General features: G+C 38.8%; 1 protein-coding gene across 1 annotated transcript in view; it reads left to right on the top strand.

The window, feature by feature from the left end:
* Window positions 1-17,566, top strand: part of gnsa (glucosamine (N-acetyl)-6-sulfatase a) — a 76,407-nt gene that overhangs the window by 2,581 nt on the left and 56,260 nt on the right. The gene's annotated exons all lie outside the window — the stretch shown is intronic.

Genomic DNA, 17,566 nt, shown 5'->3' with positions numbered 1-17,566 from the left:
GAGAAGGCAATAAATCGGCATCATCCATAAAGAGTCTTTGCTGTCGTAGGAACAGTGCCAGTTTCTTGTCTGTCATTGTTTTATTTTTTTTTTTTTGGCTCTTTTGCTTTGGCTAGGTTGCTTCTTTTGGAAAAGAGATCCAAAGTCTGAAAGCCGTGATGACTTGCAACAAGACAGCAATCAAATGTTGAAACACATGATATGAACAATAGAGTATTATAGCTGCTTCTTTTTATTATCTTATTCAAATATTATTTGTTTCCAATAAATAGCGCATCTTCAAAGTATGTCCCCTTTCTCACTGTAATTAGAAATTCTTTTAATTTATAGGCATGCAGCTATAATTTTGTTTTCTAGTTATATTTCAAAATGGTCTTGTCTTGCTGCTGAAATAGTCTATTATTACTAGTACAACATAAAATACTATTCTATTTATGTCTAAATGTAGGTTAAATCTATGTAAAATATGAAGTATAGCAAAACAATCCTATACTGTATATGTATAAAAATTGGAAGCATACATCCCAGTGAGTTACTGATTATTAAATACATCTACACTGGTAACTTATAGTGACAAGAAAATTTATTTGGTGACCACACCTGCACTATATTACACCCTGGGTAGTATTAATAAATGCTTCATTTTTCACTGTAAATAACCTGTGTGGCATTTATGATATAATAGTTAACCAAATGATCACTTGCCAGCATGCTTTGTTTTGAGGGATATACACCACAGTTACAGACAGTCTTGTTAAATACAGCTGTCTGGTTACCCTATAATATAAATCAAAATGTTAATTCAGACTATTATTTATAGCTGTTTATAAAAAATATTTTCAATTCCTGGTGCTATATCTACAATTCTGTTTGATAGGCATTTTGTATTTCGTAGGGCAAGCCTATATCCTTTATCTGCTGAGTTTGTGGTGTCCAGTTTTATTCTTCAGAAGTCTCTCTTTGTCCCATATTTTAGACATTGCTAATTCCTCATTTTAGTAAGCAGACATTGCATAATACATATTTTGCCCAGGGTGTTGTGCTAGCCTCTAGTTCTTAGGAGAAGGAAGGTGAAACTGTCAGGGCCATTAAGTGTCCTCATGGGCATGACCAATTCTTGGGGGCCATCGCAGATAGGGAGGTTTACTGGGGCAGTACATATATGACACACGCATGATCCCCTAAGGCAAGCTTAGGGAGGCTAAAACATTTTGTAGAGGAGCAGGACAAATCTATGTTGATTTTCATTTTTCTGTATGACTACAGATCAGGAAAGTATGTCTCATGATCTTTCTAGGTTTTTCAATTTTAGGCAGGTGTTCTTGGGAAGATTACCATCAGGATAACTGGCTTGTGACAGCCAACCAACTACATCGGCATAGTTTTTTCATCCTTTGGTGTTGACTCTATATTATGAAGTAATTGCAGTCAATAATTATGATATCTCTGTGATTTATAATTTAATGGTTATACAAAAATTCATTGTTTAGCGCTGTCTCTCTCTCTCTCTCTCTCTCTCTCTCTCTCTCTTATATATATATATATATATATATATATATATATATATATATATATATATATATATATATATATATATTAATATAATATACTATACAGGGTGGTGCAGGGAAACAAGAAATTTTCAGTTGATGTTCAATGCACAAATAAACACATTACAAAATACATTTAATGATGAAATGTATTGTAAAGGATATGCAATTAATGATGGTAATCAATATTTATTTTATGTTTTGATGGAAACATCATGAAGGTGTTGTTCTTTTCTCCATACATATTCTGACAGTCTGTTGTTATGTTGACTAATGCAGAATTTCCACATGTCAAGAGGAATGCCAGTGATTTCTTCTTCAATCCTCCTTTTTAGTTCAGCTATGATTGCAGGATGTGTGTGGTACACTTGGCTTTCAAGATGTCCCCAGAGAAAAAAATCGCAAACCGTGAGATCTGGGGATCTCGGAGGCCATGGAATGTCACTGTTGCATGAAATGACATGTCTTCCAAACAATTGTCTAATAGCTGCTATCCATTGTAGGGCAGTATGCGAAATGGCTCCACTTGGAGACTTCTTTTTATTTTCTCGCATTCAAAGTATAGGGAAAGTGTTGTAATCGTCCAAAGATTCGATGTCAAGATTTTGATGAATCTTGACCTTTTAGACCTCCCTGACTTTCTTGTATATGAAGTATAGGGAAAGTATTGGAATCCTCCAAAAATTCCATTTCAAGATTTTGATGAATCTCGACATTTTAGACTTCCCTGAGTCCGAAAATACCATTTTTGGAATTGTGTGTGTGTGTGTGTACTTGAGTACGCTTTCACTTAGGTCAACCAAATTTTGCATACAAGTATTCGATACAAAATATAGAATTATATCGACTTTTGGGCTAGTTCCATTAACTAGAAGTGGAACTTTTATTCATGCAGCTGCAGAGTCTGTTTTATTCAACTTTACTTTTATAATAATTGTTCAATATAAATCTGATTTGATTTGTTATTGATGGTTCTTAAATGAGCATAATATAAAATGTCATTGTCTTGTGGTTTGCTTCTCAAATATTCATCCCCATATCTAAGTGTACAAGAAAGTCTAGGGGAGGCCACTCCCAATTTTTTAAGGGTGAACCAGTTTCTTTGAAATTATGCACCCATGTTGTAATCACATGAGCAGACTGGACACGATAATGATGTCCTAATTGTTAATGACGCAGATATTCCCTTTGCGCAGTAGTCACACTATCACCATTCTTATACAAGGCTTTTACAGTGAATGCTCGTTGCGCACTACAGTACTCCACTGATCCATTATAACTAAGGGCAAGGGGTTCTAAGCGAGGATCCATTGGTCCCAAACAATTGCTGATGCCCCAGGGTCACTAATACCTAGTTCCAAAATTTCCCATTTCCCTGCGCCACCCTGTTAGAAAGGTTTGGCTTGCATATGTACACCTCTCTATTAGTATCCGAGTTTGTATTGGGAATTTGAGACACTGTAACTATGAAAGAAGACCCTTTTTAAGTGCGTGCATTCAAATGACAAACGTGCCAATATGTTCTTGAGAAAGAGGGAGAGAGAGAGAGAGGAGGACTGTATAGTATATGGACTTGTAGTGTTTATTGGAATAACTTTTGTAAGTAACATTTGAAAAACATACAAGACCTTGTTGCCACTCATCAGCTGTCTATCATGATGATTTAACATCTAATTGCTGTCTTGCTGGAAGTCAATGAGCCATCAACTCTTTGAACTTTTCTCCAAACAAAGTTCCCTGGACATGGCTGAACAGTCAAAAAAAAAACAAAAAAAAAAAACAAAAGAAGCAGTGATAGACAAATATGCCTTTGTTCCTCTTGTACCACAGACTCTTCTTTAATGTTGATGTGGTTGCTTTCATAGCTGTTTCTTTCATGAAGTTAAATTAGTATTGTAAGTCAAGCAAAGTAGTATTTCTCTGAGTGTCCTGTCCTCTTCTGCTGTTTTTGGCTAGCCTAAACTTGTGCATACAGGGAGCTGATGCCCTCCTTAAGTACAGCTTAGTCTTATTATGAACAACATTTTGCCAAGTATTGAAATTTTCTTCCACTAATAGGCAATGTGAGGTATGATCATAGTGTTATTAGAGAGGTTAATTTTATAATAATGATATGGCTCGGTATGAAAGGAATCACTTTTTCCAACTTTGACTTGACCCAAGTACCAACTGCAATCTTATCCAGGTCCATCCTTTATTTAGCCTAGAAGAATTTTTTTTTTTTTAAATGTACTATTTCTCTTTTCCACATGTGACATACTTGAAAAACACTCAGTGCCTATGAATTATATACTGTTTTTTAAAAGGAAAGTTACTTCTGATTGCTTGAATGTGTTGCACATGGTTACCAATCGTTTCTTTTCTTTTATGTAAACTGAGGCACTGTGAATTTTTCCTTTATTTATTTATTTTTTCCACCAGTTTGGGGGGGGGGGGGGGGGGGGGGGGGAACAGTCCTAAATGTTACATTGCAATGATCAGTGAATTTTTCCTCATTATTTATTTGGAAGATTTATTTTATTTAAAACCATTTATAGAAGGTATATATAAAAATGTGATGGTGTGTTTATCAGGCAAGTATACCATCAACAAACTATACAGAAAATAATTTACTAGACAGAGGAGCTGATAGTGTCTGCATGACCTGACCTAACATTTTTGCATTGGGAGCAGGCAATCAAAGAATACCACAAGAGTCTAACCTATTTTTGAATCTATGAATGTGAGTCACCTTCCTTTGCCCTTTAAGTCGGAGGGAACTAGCTGTTTTCATGCTATAATGGATGTTGCAAAAAGGACTGAACAAAAGGTTCTTTGGAGTACCTTGATGCCAAATGTTGGCACAAGGTAAAGAAAGCTATTGTTCTTCTACAATTTATTTATTACTTTTTTTTTTTTACCCATGATTAACCCTTTGTTAATCCATTTAGGTTATGTGTGAATAGCTACATTTAATCTCACAGTTCTACCATGACATTTGAACTCTGGCTCATGATCTGTAATACACAGAATGTGCAATTTCATAAGACGGTGTTATCCTTTTTATTATTGCCCGGACAATATCAAAACCTGACATGTATTACTGTTGTCAGTATAATTACTAGAAAGTTAATTGCTGTTGCATTTTTCAACTTAAATCTTCAATCCATGTAATATATGCTAAATGAAACTTCCAGCATATTTGAGGAGATACATAAATTCTACAAACAGGACTGTTTTTACTATTGGGCATCCTTCAAATGTGTTAAATAATCTGCTACTGTGTTACATGTCTGCTCGTAGCAGTTGAGAAACACTCATAGCCACATGTAGAATTTGGCAAACCTTTTGCAGTTAACCTTGGATTCCAAAAATTGCAATATATTAATATCTACTTGATCAATAATAAAATGGACATGTATGCTACTGATTGGCATCTTATAAATCCTGTATGCTTTCAAATTTTTGTTACTTAATATTAAATGAAATTTATCAAATTGAGGCGAACTTGTTCTCAGCCAATTCAGTTTGAGACATTTTCAAATACAAATTTCAAGGTGCTTGTTGACTTTTTCTACATTACATCACATTTCAAACTGTTCTTAATTTGAAAGGGTTTGGTTTGTTATTTTAACATAAGTTCAGTACTTATTGTGTTCTGCATGCTGTATTTTAATTCTTGTAAGTTTTAGAAAATACAGTTTCATTTGGATTGTTAATGAGGTGAATTTTAATAAGTTGCTTTTAATATACTCCAGATTTATACTACACTCCTCAGTATTTAGTAACTTATCATTGCAGAGACAGTGAAATTGTTTATTTTCTGTCACATGATGCAGCAGTTTCTTGCTTAGTAGCTCCTTTGGAAAATTCTTTCTCAGCCAAGAATAGAGAAAGAAATGAAGACATCACACCTGGCTGAAAATTGTGTGATGAAAATGGCTAGTAAAAGGAAATGATTGACCAAATGGAAAAAATACATAAGTTCATACCCTGTATGTTCTACATCATTTCTTCATACTAGTAGTTAATGATATACATACTGCAAAAATGCATCTATAACTCATTTACTCTTATGTAACAATATCCTGAAGGCTTGTTTTGGTCTTCATAATAAGCAGTAGATAGGTTATTCATCTCTGTGCAGCATGGCATATGGACATTATGGTAAAATTGCATGTTAATATGAAAGGTTCACAGGTCACATACTAAATATGTACAGTAATATCAAGAGCAATGAGTCTTGGTTAAGCCACCTCCATCCATCCATTATCCAACCCGCTATATCCTAACTACAGGGTCATGGGGGTCTGCTGGAGCTAATCCCAGCCAACACAGGGTGCAAGACAGGAAACAAACCCTGGGCAGAGCACACACACACCCACACACCAAGCACACACTAGGGACAACTTAGAATCGCCAATGCACCTAACCTGCATGTCTTTGGACTGTGGGAAGAAACCGGAGTACCCAGAGGAAACCCACGCAGACACGGGGAGAACATGCAAACTCCATGCAGGCAGGACCCGGGAAGTGAACCCGGGTCTGCTAACTGTGAGGCAGCAGCGCTACCACTGTGCCACCTCTTTACAGATGCTTTGTAAGTGTGATGAAGACCCAGAGAAGTGTTTATTAAGGTCTTGTTCCATAATAGTAAATGAGTAATAGATGCATTTTTGTATTACCTAAAGTGTTACCTTTTTGTCAAATTATTTTAAGTTTATCCCTGTAACAATAATTCTGCCAGCCCATGCTACCCAAAGAAAGAATAATTTTCAGCTGGAACAGAAAGTTTTCATGCATATTTTTACTAGAAAAAATTCACCACTTCAGTCTACAGTAATAAAATAATCTTCATTCAGTTTCTGTGAATGACTCACAAATGAAATAGTTGACTTGCATATTATATTGATTATAATTGTACTGTTGTAAATTTAGTTTTCATGTGTAATGTGCTACAGAAATAAATGCTGTTGTAATGCATATTTTCCTACACAGAATTTAGTTCAAAGTGCTTTACAAGAAGTTAAACTGTTAATCAAATAATCAAATAAACTAGACTTGCTTTTATGGAATGTTAAGAAAACTAGGTTCAAGATCCTTTTCCCACTGTACTCTGGGATCTTTGAAAAGGAGGGACTTTAAAATGTTTTTATATATTACGGAGAATTTGTCTGAGCCCTCAAGACTGATCAATATTTTTTCCTGAATAGAGGTAGGTGGGAGGTGAGGAAAATTGGGCAGTTTTTTTCTTTAACAAAGTTTCTAATTTGAAGGTAGTGAAAGAAATGTGTTGCTGGAAAGTTAAATTTGGAGTGTAACTGTTCATAGGATGAGAAAACGTTGTCTATGTACAGACCTCTAGGTGATACAATCCCAAATGTTTTCCAGACATTAAGAAATGCGTACGTCTGAGAGGGTGGAAAAAGGTGGTTCTTGTGCAGTGGTGCCACAGATAAAATACAATAATACTACATTGGTTCCATATTCTGAGTGAGTGAATTACAATTGGGTTGTTAGTATACTGGCAATGACTTGTACTTAATTGGAGTACAAAGCAAGGAATAGAAGTAGTGCAGGATTTTATTTCTATTGTGGACCAAGCCTGTGTATGTTCATCTATTTGTGTCGATGTCCAGGTTTTTATGGCTTTTATATTTGCTGCCCAGTAATAAAATTGAAAGTTAGGTAGAGCCATGCCACCTTCTGCCTTAGGCCTTTGTAGGGTCCCCTTTGAATATGTGGATGTTTTGAATTCCAAATAAATTAGGTTATGATTGAATCTAATTTCTTAAAAAATGATTTATTGATGTATATTGGAATGTTTTGAAATAGAAAAAGAAGCTTAGGAGAAGAAGTTAAACTGTTGAAAGAAGAGTGAAACAAAAGTAAATAAGAATAATAATGAATAAATAGGATACAAAAAATAGAGTCCTTGTATACAGATTTGTTTATTAAGTCTCTGAAGAAGACCAAAAAAAAACAAACCTCCCAAAGGTGAGATGCTGAAGAAAAAAATAACTGCAAGGTATCAAAGACCAAAAGGTTCCCCCACCTTCACTGGGCATTCTACCTAACAAATGTTAGGTAAGTAGTTTATTATTATTTTTTAGGGCTTGTCTTTGAGAATTCAATGCAGTGGGACTTGTGGACATTCATTCGCTCTCTTTCGAGCATCACAGGCAGCTGCACAGTACTTTGAGCAGGTGGTGGTGGCACAAAACGGCACTATAGTGTTTAAAAATAAATAAATAAAATGAAACGAAAAGATCAGAGAAAAGTACAGGTTATTGATGGTTGCAGATTCATGATGAAATTGACTATACATGCACAGAATGTTTAGAAGCAGAACTAAAATTCAGCTATTAAAGTATTAGCCTGGTGTATCACTGTTGGTAAATTATTCTAGATTTTTGGTGCATAACAGCAAACGACTGCCTCACCAATTCATTTATGCTAAACTCTTGGAATAATAAGCAAACCATTATTATAAGATCTAAGGTTACAACATGAAATGTGGGGGAACAAGTAGCCCAAAATATTGGATGGTGCAAGATTATGTAAAGCTTTTACCATTAATAGTATTTTAAAATTAGCTTCAAAGGACATACATACCCAGTGTAACAATGTTTAAACTGGTCAGATGTGCTGAAATTTTCTTTTTCTGGTTGTGAGTTTGCTGCTACATTCTGAATTAGCTGCAACTGATTAATGTCTTTTTTAGGTAGTCCATTTAGGAATGCCTTGCAGTATTCTAGTCAACTAAAAAGGTGTGAAATAATTTCTCAACATCTTGCATTATTATAAGAGGTCTAACTTTTGCACTGTACCTTAAGTGAAAAAAAATTAAGTCCTAATAATAGTTAATGTGTGATTTAACGTTTAGGGCAGAGCCCATAATTACACCTAGGTTTTTTGTTTTTTTTTTCGCCTTTAAATGTAAAAGAATCAAGTTTATTTCTAAGACCTTCACTACTTCCATTTTTGCCAATAACTAAGGTTTCTGTTTTTTCCTTGTATACTTTGAGGAAATTACTTGCTATCCTTTCAGAAATGCAAGTAAGACATTGGGTCAGAGGACCCAAAGAGTTAGGCTGGGTGTATACATAGTGCGATGCGTGCGGCTGCGGACGCTACTTCTACGCAAGCTTTGTACTGTTTATACTTGTGCATGTGTACTTTAAGTAAATCTAGAAGATTCCACCAGGTGGCAGTGCGAGATATCATCACGGTGAGAACAGGTTCGGCTTCGCTGTGTTGTGAATTGCTTGAAACACCCATTAAATTCTGAGGACTCCTGCCTCAATATCTCTGAAAAGGATGGATGTTTAATGATTAAATCCATCAATCCAGGGATGTGCCCATTCCAGCTAGCATTGGGCACTGACCACATCATGCTACAATTACTACCCACTTATAAACAAAGGCTAAAACTAGCTAAACTATTAAAGAAATCTATTAATTCATGGAATGATGAGTCAGTTGAAGCATTACAAGATTGTCTGGACTATACAGTTTGGGGTGTTTTTAAAAATGCTTGCGAAAACATTCATGAGCTGACTAATACTGTTACATCTTATATCCGCTTTTATGAGGAGGTTTGCATTCCCAGCAAATCTATTGTGATTTATAATAATGGAAAGCCATGGTTCACCAAAGAACTTTGGAATCTCCATCAGATGAAAGAAAGATCCCTTTATAACTGGTGATAAGAACACTTACTGACTGGAATAGGCTAAACAATGCAATCAGATATGCTAAATGGAAACACAAAAATAAACCAGAGCTTAAGTTTTTTGCAAACAATGGCTCCTCTGCATGGCAAACTTAATAAGTTTTATGTTAGATTTGAACAACAAAGTGCCAAGTACTTACATCCCCTCTGCTCCTTCAACTCTGAAGTAGCTGTAACATCCGCCTGTTCTTTACAAAAGCCTCACCCCACTACTTCCTTTTCCATTGAGGAATACGATGCCTGGAACCTGTTTTGTAATACAGAACTGCAAAAAGTCGGCTAGTCCTGACTCTGCCTTACCTGCAACAATCAAACACTGTGCCAGGCAGCTCACTTCTCTCTTCAGACATCTTTAATCAGTCTCTTGCACAGTTTACCATACCAGATTGCTTTAAATATTCTGTTATTGCTGCCTCAGTGATTACAGGCCTATTGCTCTTACATCAGTTTTAATTAAAATATTTGAAAGGCTTGTTCTAACCCCTCTGAAGTCTGTTACTGATCTTGAGCCTCTTCAGTTTGCATATCATGCAGCTAGATTGGTAGATGATGCCATCAACATGGGCCTTCACTGTTTACTGCAGCATCTGGACTGTAAAGGAACCTACGCCAGAATACTGTTTGTCTTCAGTTCAGCTAGATTGATCTGAGATGTTCCATCTGTAAATGGATTTACAGTTTTTCTGACTGTCTCTATATTAGTACAGTTGCCCCTCAAGGCTGTGTACTTTCGCCCCTACTTTATTCCTTGTGCACCAATGACTGCAGGTCCATTGATGCTTCAGTTTAAATCATTACGTTCACTGATGACACCACCATTATTGGTCTAATGTCAACAAAACACCTTATAGAAAAGATGTGTCTCATCTTGTGTCTTAGTTTGCTTCCAACAACCTAGTCCTCAATACCACCAAGACAGTAAAAATGGTCATTGACTTTCACAAACAGTTGTTACCTCTCCCACTAGAAATGAATGATACTGTAGTCAATATGATGAAATCTTTCAAATTTTTGGGCACAACTATCACAAACACTCTCGACTAAGGCATTTAGCACCCTTTACATCTCTAAAAAGGCACAGCAGTGATTGTACTTCTTATGCCAAGTAAAGAAATTAAATATTTCCCAGTCAATCCTAGTTCAATTTTACAATGTAATAATTGTAAGTGTGATCACAGTGTTTTCTGGTTTGGTTCAGCAACGGCACACTCCAAATCTAAATTACAGCAAGTTGTGAGATCTGCTGAGAAAATAATTGGCTGTGTTCTTTTATGTGTGGCAGACCTGTATACATCTCATGTGACTAACCATGTAATAAGGATCACCACAGACTCGTCTCACCCAGCTCATCACTTATTCCAAAAACTCCCCTCTGGTAAACGTTTTAGGTCAGTTTAAACTAAAACTAACATACACCTCAACAGTTTCTTTCCCAGAGCCATAGCCCTCTTAAACCAGTAATTTAGCCTGTCTTCTTTGTATATTCATGCATTTTGTCATATACTGTATGAAGACGTGTTTGTTTACAGTGTATGCACATGTATGTGTGGACACGTAAATACACACTATACACTCACACTTTCACTTGCACATCATTTGCGCATCTCTTTAATTGTTCTATTCTGTAACTTTGTATGAAGTTTTTCTTTTTAACTTTTAGGTATTTATATTATTTGTATGTGACCTTGTGTTCTGTTATAAGCAGCTCCAAATCTACCAAGTTAAATTCCTGTACATTAAGTACTGGTGGAAAAAAAGGGATTCTGATCTAGTAAAGAGTTGACATTGTCAAATGTGTATTTTTAAAATCATTTAGCACATTGGAGACTTCTTTGAAAAAAAACCTGCTGTGACTAGATTAGTGATACAAGATAAAGATATTAATTGAAAATTTATTCAATGGATTTCAGGTAAACATATCAGTGAAGGAATTTAATTTGTTAACAAGAGCATACTGACTTACAACAGGACTATCTTTGGATGGATGGATTATATTACATATACTGTAATATTTTGTGTTTTTAAAAAATGCTGCAAAAGCCTCACTTAGTTCTGCTAGAATTTTTCAGGGGGCATTCCAATGATTGAGCTAACTTGCCCTTCAATGCAGTCGGTTATAATGGCAAGACAGGAAAGCAAATTGTCCATTCAAGAACGTTGAATTTTAGATTGCTATAGAAAGAGCGGCAAGAGCTGATAATGATTAAAAAAAATAGCTGTATATAATAAAAAATTGAGAACAAAGAGAATCATCCAATAAACGAAAAAGAAATATCTAGAACAATGTACGAACAGCAATGCAAAAAAGCAACGTTTATAAAATGTAAGTTACGAGAGGACAGGTTGGGAAGCAGGCACTAAGTTAGAGGATAAAGTAATTTTATAATTATTTTTGACGAGACATTAATGTAATTAAATTTATTTACTTTTTATTACGTTTTCCATTTTACTTTTTACTATGCTTTATTATTCATTGGTATTTAAAATAGTTGTAGTGAAATACTCAAGTAACTGGTGATCTATCTATAATAACTAAGGACCAAACTGTCATCCTCCCACACCCCACATACTCTTCTATATACCATCTCTTTAAATACAATAGTTTTATCTAATGGAGGAGCACCCAGCAGCCCTTTGAGCCACTCAGCTGTGAGATAGCAGGCACTAAGCGCCTGCCTCCAGGGGTTGGTGAGAGAAGCAAGCATAACCCCCTAGTTACTGTAAAATGTCTTCCTGGCAAATGCTTTAATATAGTAAAGCTACGTTTAGGAGAGCAGTGTAGGAGCCAAATCTTTTAAGTTAATATTAATAGTAAATTTACCTATGTTTTTGCTTAATTTAAATATAATGTAGGTTTCACATAGATAATGGAAAAATGTTTATCCCAATAGGCTAACAATTTAATGGAGTGTTCTTAATGCTCTGCTATGTTTCTTAATTTAGGCTATAGAATGATCATTAGAAACATATAGTTTTCTGATCATACTGTATGTACGTATGTCAAACTTAGGTCCTAGTGTAGTTGATAACAGTTTGAAACTTTAAGAAATGTAACCTATACACTTAAGTCAAACAGAACATCATGGACTATTTATTTGTGTGTATTATCGATCTTGAGCATGGGAAAGGCTCTATATAAATAACATTTTTTTTATTATTATTTCTTGTATGAACTGTTGGCTTTAAATTTCACTAAAACTTTTAAAACAAAGACACTTGGACAACAAGAGTCAAAGTACCCACTGGAATGCCTTTCTGGTAACTGTATTTCGAACAATTTGAAACCCTCGACAAACACAGCTACAGGCTATTTGAGATGGCTATTCAGTTATTTACATTTATATCGGTTTGTCCAGACTTTTCAGTTAAACTGACATCCGTTGTTATAGTGCTTATATAATGCATATTACATACTGTATACAAGATAAACTGACATGAAAAGATATAGAAATTGATTTGTCATGAATATTACTAGGATAAAAAACACTTCAGTGTTTTTCAAAAAATTGTAAAACATTCTTTTTCACTTGGTATAATTTGTTTGGTTTAATAGTCTGGTAAGGCAGTGCATTTGGAGGCTCCTTTAGGGAGGTTTCTGTCTGTAATGTCTGCTTAGATGCATCTCCTATGTAAATGGAGTCAAATGTTATAATATTTATTGTAAGTACAGTTGTGCAATATGGCCAAAGTAGTTATCACAGTTTGGGATCAGGTTCTGTGCTTGCATACTCAATGTCAAATCAGAAATCCCTTCCCTGGTAATCATCCCAGAGCTGAGCTGAAGGTTAGTGTAGCTCAGACCAATAATCTTTTTTTCTCCTCCCCTTTCCCTCTGATTAATTAATAATCCAATTTACAAGATACACCAAAAAGCAGGTCTCCCAGCCACTGGCAGATATCTCTTAGTAATTTCAGATAATCCTTTATATTTTCAGTCTCATCATCCTTTTATTGGTCTGGTCGGTCTGACGGCTGTCATACTCGGGGAGTAGCTGTTGCTATAGCAGATTGGCTTCTTCTGATGGTGTCCAATGTCACTCCTTTCAACGAGCGTATTATGAGACTCAGATTACAGCACTGTCTGGGTGCCTTGTCTGTTGTGTTAGTGTATGCTCCGACCGCGGTGAGTGATGTCTCGGTGAGGGAGACATTTTATTCACAGCTTCACTCCGTGGTTGATGGGTGCCCACGGGGTGACACTCCTCTGATCATGGGTGACTTCAGTGCAGCAATGACTGGGCTGGCTGTGAGGATTGTCTCGTGCCCATGGGTCTGGTGACCGGGGTGAAAGTGGCTCCATGTTCCTTGACTTTGCAAAAAGTCAGGGGCTGTGAATTGCTGGACCCTGGTTCCAGCACCCTGAACCGCATCATTGGACTTGGTACTCCAATACTGGTGGTGCGGTGAAGGAGATCAATCACATCCTCGTTGGCAGGCACTGGAAGCTCTTGCAAAACTGCAGGGGCTACAGAAGTGCCCAGTTTGTGAATTCTGACAAGACTTGTTGTTGCTACTCTTAGGATCCAGCTTAGGTCCAGTGGGTTACCACCTACTAGGAAAATGAGCCTGGACTTGGCCAGACTCTAAGACCAGGCTGTTTCAAATGAGTTTGCATACGGTTCATGTGAGGAACTTTCAGATTTGGGTATGACTGCCGATCCTAATGTGATGAGGGAGACCTTCAGTGAGACCCTGAAGGTTGCTGAGGGCTGTGTTGGTGTTACCGGTGTTCCCAGAAGGAGGTGTTTCATCTCGCAGGGCACCCTGGATATCATTGAGAGGAGTCACAGCGCACAGCTCAATGGAAACTCTCTGGTCTGTACCGGGAGCTGAGAGGGATGGCTACGAGGGCTCTGAGGGCAGATAAAGAGGTGTTTTGTTAGAGGAATCTGTATGCAAGTGACGCACCATCTGTGGTCTAGCGACCCACGTCCTGCTTACAGAGTAACCGAAGCATTACGCACATCTGAATCTGTTCCTCAGAGAGTCGCAGTCAGGGCAGATGATGGAACGGTCCTTACGGATGACACTGCAGTTGTGACCTGCTGGGCTGGCTACTTTGAGCAGTTGTTCAAAGCTGATCCTCCGGCTAGGATGTTGGATATCTCTGAGTCCACGGTTCTTGAGGCTGATCCTCCAGTTAGCTGTGAACCACCCAATCTCACTGAGATTGCACAGGTTGTGAACCAGCTGAGGGGGGGAGAAGGCTGCAGGGATCTGTGGTATCCGGGGTGAACTTCTCCAGGCTGGTGGTAAGGCTGTCCTCCTGGCATTGCAAGAAATCTTTGCTTCCATTTGGGAGACTGGCATCATCCCAACTGACTGGAAAATGGGACTTGTTGTCCCTGTCTGGAAAGGGAAGGGTGATTGCCTGGATTGCAGCAACTACAGGAGGATAACACTGCTGTCGGTGCCGGGTGAGGTCCTTGCTAGTGTCGTCCTCAATAGGATCCGTGATCACTTGCTCACCTAGCAGCGACCGGAACAGTCTGGTTTTATGCCTAAGAAGTCTACCATCGACCGCATCCTTGCACTGAGGGTTCTCATGGATTGCAAATGCGAATATCGGCAAAGTTTCTTTGCAGCCTTTTGTCGATTTTCGCAAAGCGTTGGATTCGGTTGATTGAACTGCCCTGTGGGACATCCTGAGGATTTGCTGGATCCCCTCGAAGTTGCTGAATATCATGGCCGGCCTGTACACTGGTACTGTGAGTGCTGTGCAGAGTGGAGGCAGGACCTCTGCGTTTTTCCCAGTTGATTCTGGGGTTTGTCAGAGGTGTGTTCTTGCTCCTACTCTGTTCAATCCTTGTATGGACTGGGTGTTGGGCAAGGTCGTGGGGTCCAGCGGCTGTGGGGCATCTGTTGGTGAAGAAAGGTTCACGGATCTTGACTTTGCTGACGAAGCTGTGATCTTCACGGAGTCAATGGAGGCTCTGATCGGGGCGCTCGAGAGACTGAGTGAGGAGTGTCTGGGATTGCAAGTGTCCTGGATAAAAAACAAGAACCAGGCCTTTAATGATCTCTTTGGCACAGCCATCACCAGTGTTTCTGTTTGCGGAGAGAGTGTTGACCTTGTTGAGAGGTTTACTTACCTTGGCAGTGACATTCATGTCTCTGGTGTCTCTTCCTATGAAGTCAGTAGATGGAGTGGGAGAGCATGGGGGGGGTCATGAGGTCGCTGGAAAGGGGTGTGTGGCGCTCCCGATATCTATGCAAAAGGATGAAGGTCCAAGTCTTTAGAGTCCTGGTGCTTCCTGTCTTGCTATGTGGTTGCGAGACATGGACGCTATCCAGTGACCTGAGATGAAGACTGGACTCCTTTGGTATTGTGTCTCTCTGGAAAATCCTTGGGTACCATTGGTTTGACTTTGTGTGAAATGAGCGGTTGCTCATGGAGTCCCGAATGAGGCACATTACCTGCATTGTGAGAGAGCGTCAGTTACGGTACTAAGGCCATGTGGCGCTTTTCCCAGAGGGTGATCCAGCTCATAAGATTCTCGTTGTTGGGGACCCGAGTGGCTAGACCAGGCCAAGGGGTCACCCACGTAACACCTAGCTGTGGCAGATAGAGGGTCATTTCTGGAGGGTGGGACTGGACCGCGTGTCTGCCTGGGGGGTTGCAAACTGGGATCCCAAGTTGTTTCGTTGTGTAGTGGGTGCGGCAACACACTGTACCAGTGCATGCTCCCCAACTTGACTTGACTTGATCATCCCAGGTTCTCTATTAGTCTTGTTTAGGTTGTTCACTTCTCTGTAGTGGATCTTTCCTCGACACCTGCATCAGCGACCAGCACATTCAACTCCTGAAGATTACAAAATGTTCCAAATTCATACTGATAAAGCATAGTCTCTTAACCCTTGACCTCTTGGACAGCCATTTTGGGGGGGGGGGGGGGGGTGTCACATGATAATCTGAAGATGCTAAGGTTAATTTGTGGATGCCTTTGAACTTAATAAAATTATTTTACCCAATGTGGATGGTCATAGTCACCAGGTTATGCTTCCCTCCCCAAGGGCCCTATAGTTTCCATAGGCTCACGCACACTAGATTTTGGAAGTTGATTGACTCAGTAAAGAAGGAAGATTCAAGTCTCTCTCTCTTGTTTGCTTATCTAAGTAGAGGGGATGTCAAGAACAGACTGGTGTCTATTTTAGCTTGGGAAAAGATAGACTAAAATAAATTTGGAAAGAGAAAAGCATGGTTCCCTCCACCCCCATTTTAAGACAACATAATGTTTGGGACATAGCAATGGCAAGTATTTTAAAGCAGTCGTATTTACTAGTATGTTACAGATTTCTTGTAAGCGGTGAATGCTTGAAGTCTGCAATTCATAGACCTAAAAAAGTGCTGAGCATCTTTCTTGATGATGCTCTGCCAAGCCTCTAATGCATGTTCCGCTCTAGCTTGTTTCAGGGTCTTGTTCCCTTACGTTTTCTCTTCGGCATATGGAAGACATGCTCAATTGTATTTAAATTGGGTGACTGGCCATTCAAGGATTTTCCATTTTTAGCTTTCAAAAATGTATTATGTTTGGGATCATTTATCTTGTTGTAGGATGAAGCATTGTACAATGTGTTCGGAGGCATTAACTGGAACTTGAGCAGATAATGTGTATATGCAGTTACATCATCAATGAAGAGAAGTGTGCCAGTACCTGTAGCAGCCAAACATGCTGTAACAATAGCGCTATATAGCGCCTGACCCAGCACAGACTACACTCAGAGGCACGTATAAAATAAAGCACACTTTTATTTTCTTCACCTGTGGGGTACATCTTCCCTGTGAACCCCACAGGCAATACACAGTCCCAAAAGCACTTTATACCAACACCAGTAACACAAACGCCCTTCTGACACCACCACTCCTCCCTTGAAGCTTCGTCCTCTCCTCTCGACTTTGGCCACTGAGTGGTAGTGGCTGGCCCCTTTTATACCCCACCCGGAAGTGTTCCAGGTGCTTGACCACCTGGTTCCAATTGCACTTCCGGGTGGGGCTGAAGATTTGTCCAGCCGGGCCGTGGAATCCACGCAGCACCCCCTGGCGGCCACCCCAGCTCCCAACTGCCATGTGGAGGCCATGGAGCCCAGCGGGAGATTGGGGAATCACAATCGGCCAGGGAGGCTGCCACCAAGCATCCAAGCATCCCGGGGTAGGTACTGAGCTGCCCATGGTTGCTCCCCCCGGAACATATGCAACAGGGGCGTCCCGGCTGGGCATGGGACCCGGCTGCCCATCACAATGCCCTAGCCATAACTCCACCAGCACCATTTTTAACAATGAGGTGGTATGCTTTGGATCTTG

The sequence above is a fragment of the Erpetoichthys calabaricus genome, chromosome 1 (assembly GCF_900747795.2).
Source record: "Erpetoichthys calabaricus chromosome 1, fErpCal1.3, whole genome shotgun sequence".
NCBI classification, from domain to species: Eukaryota; Metazoa; Chordata; class Cladistia; order Polypteriformes; family Polypteridae; genus Erpetoichthys; species Erpetoichthys calabaricus.
The sequence above is the reverse complement of the archived record's forward strand: the minus strand, read 5'-3'. Positions and strand labels throughout refer to the sequence as shown.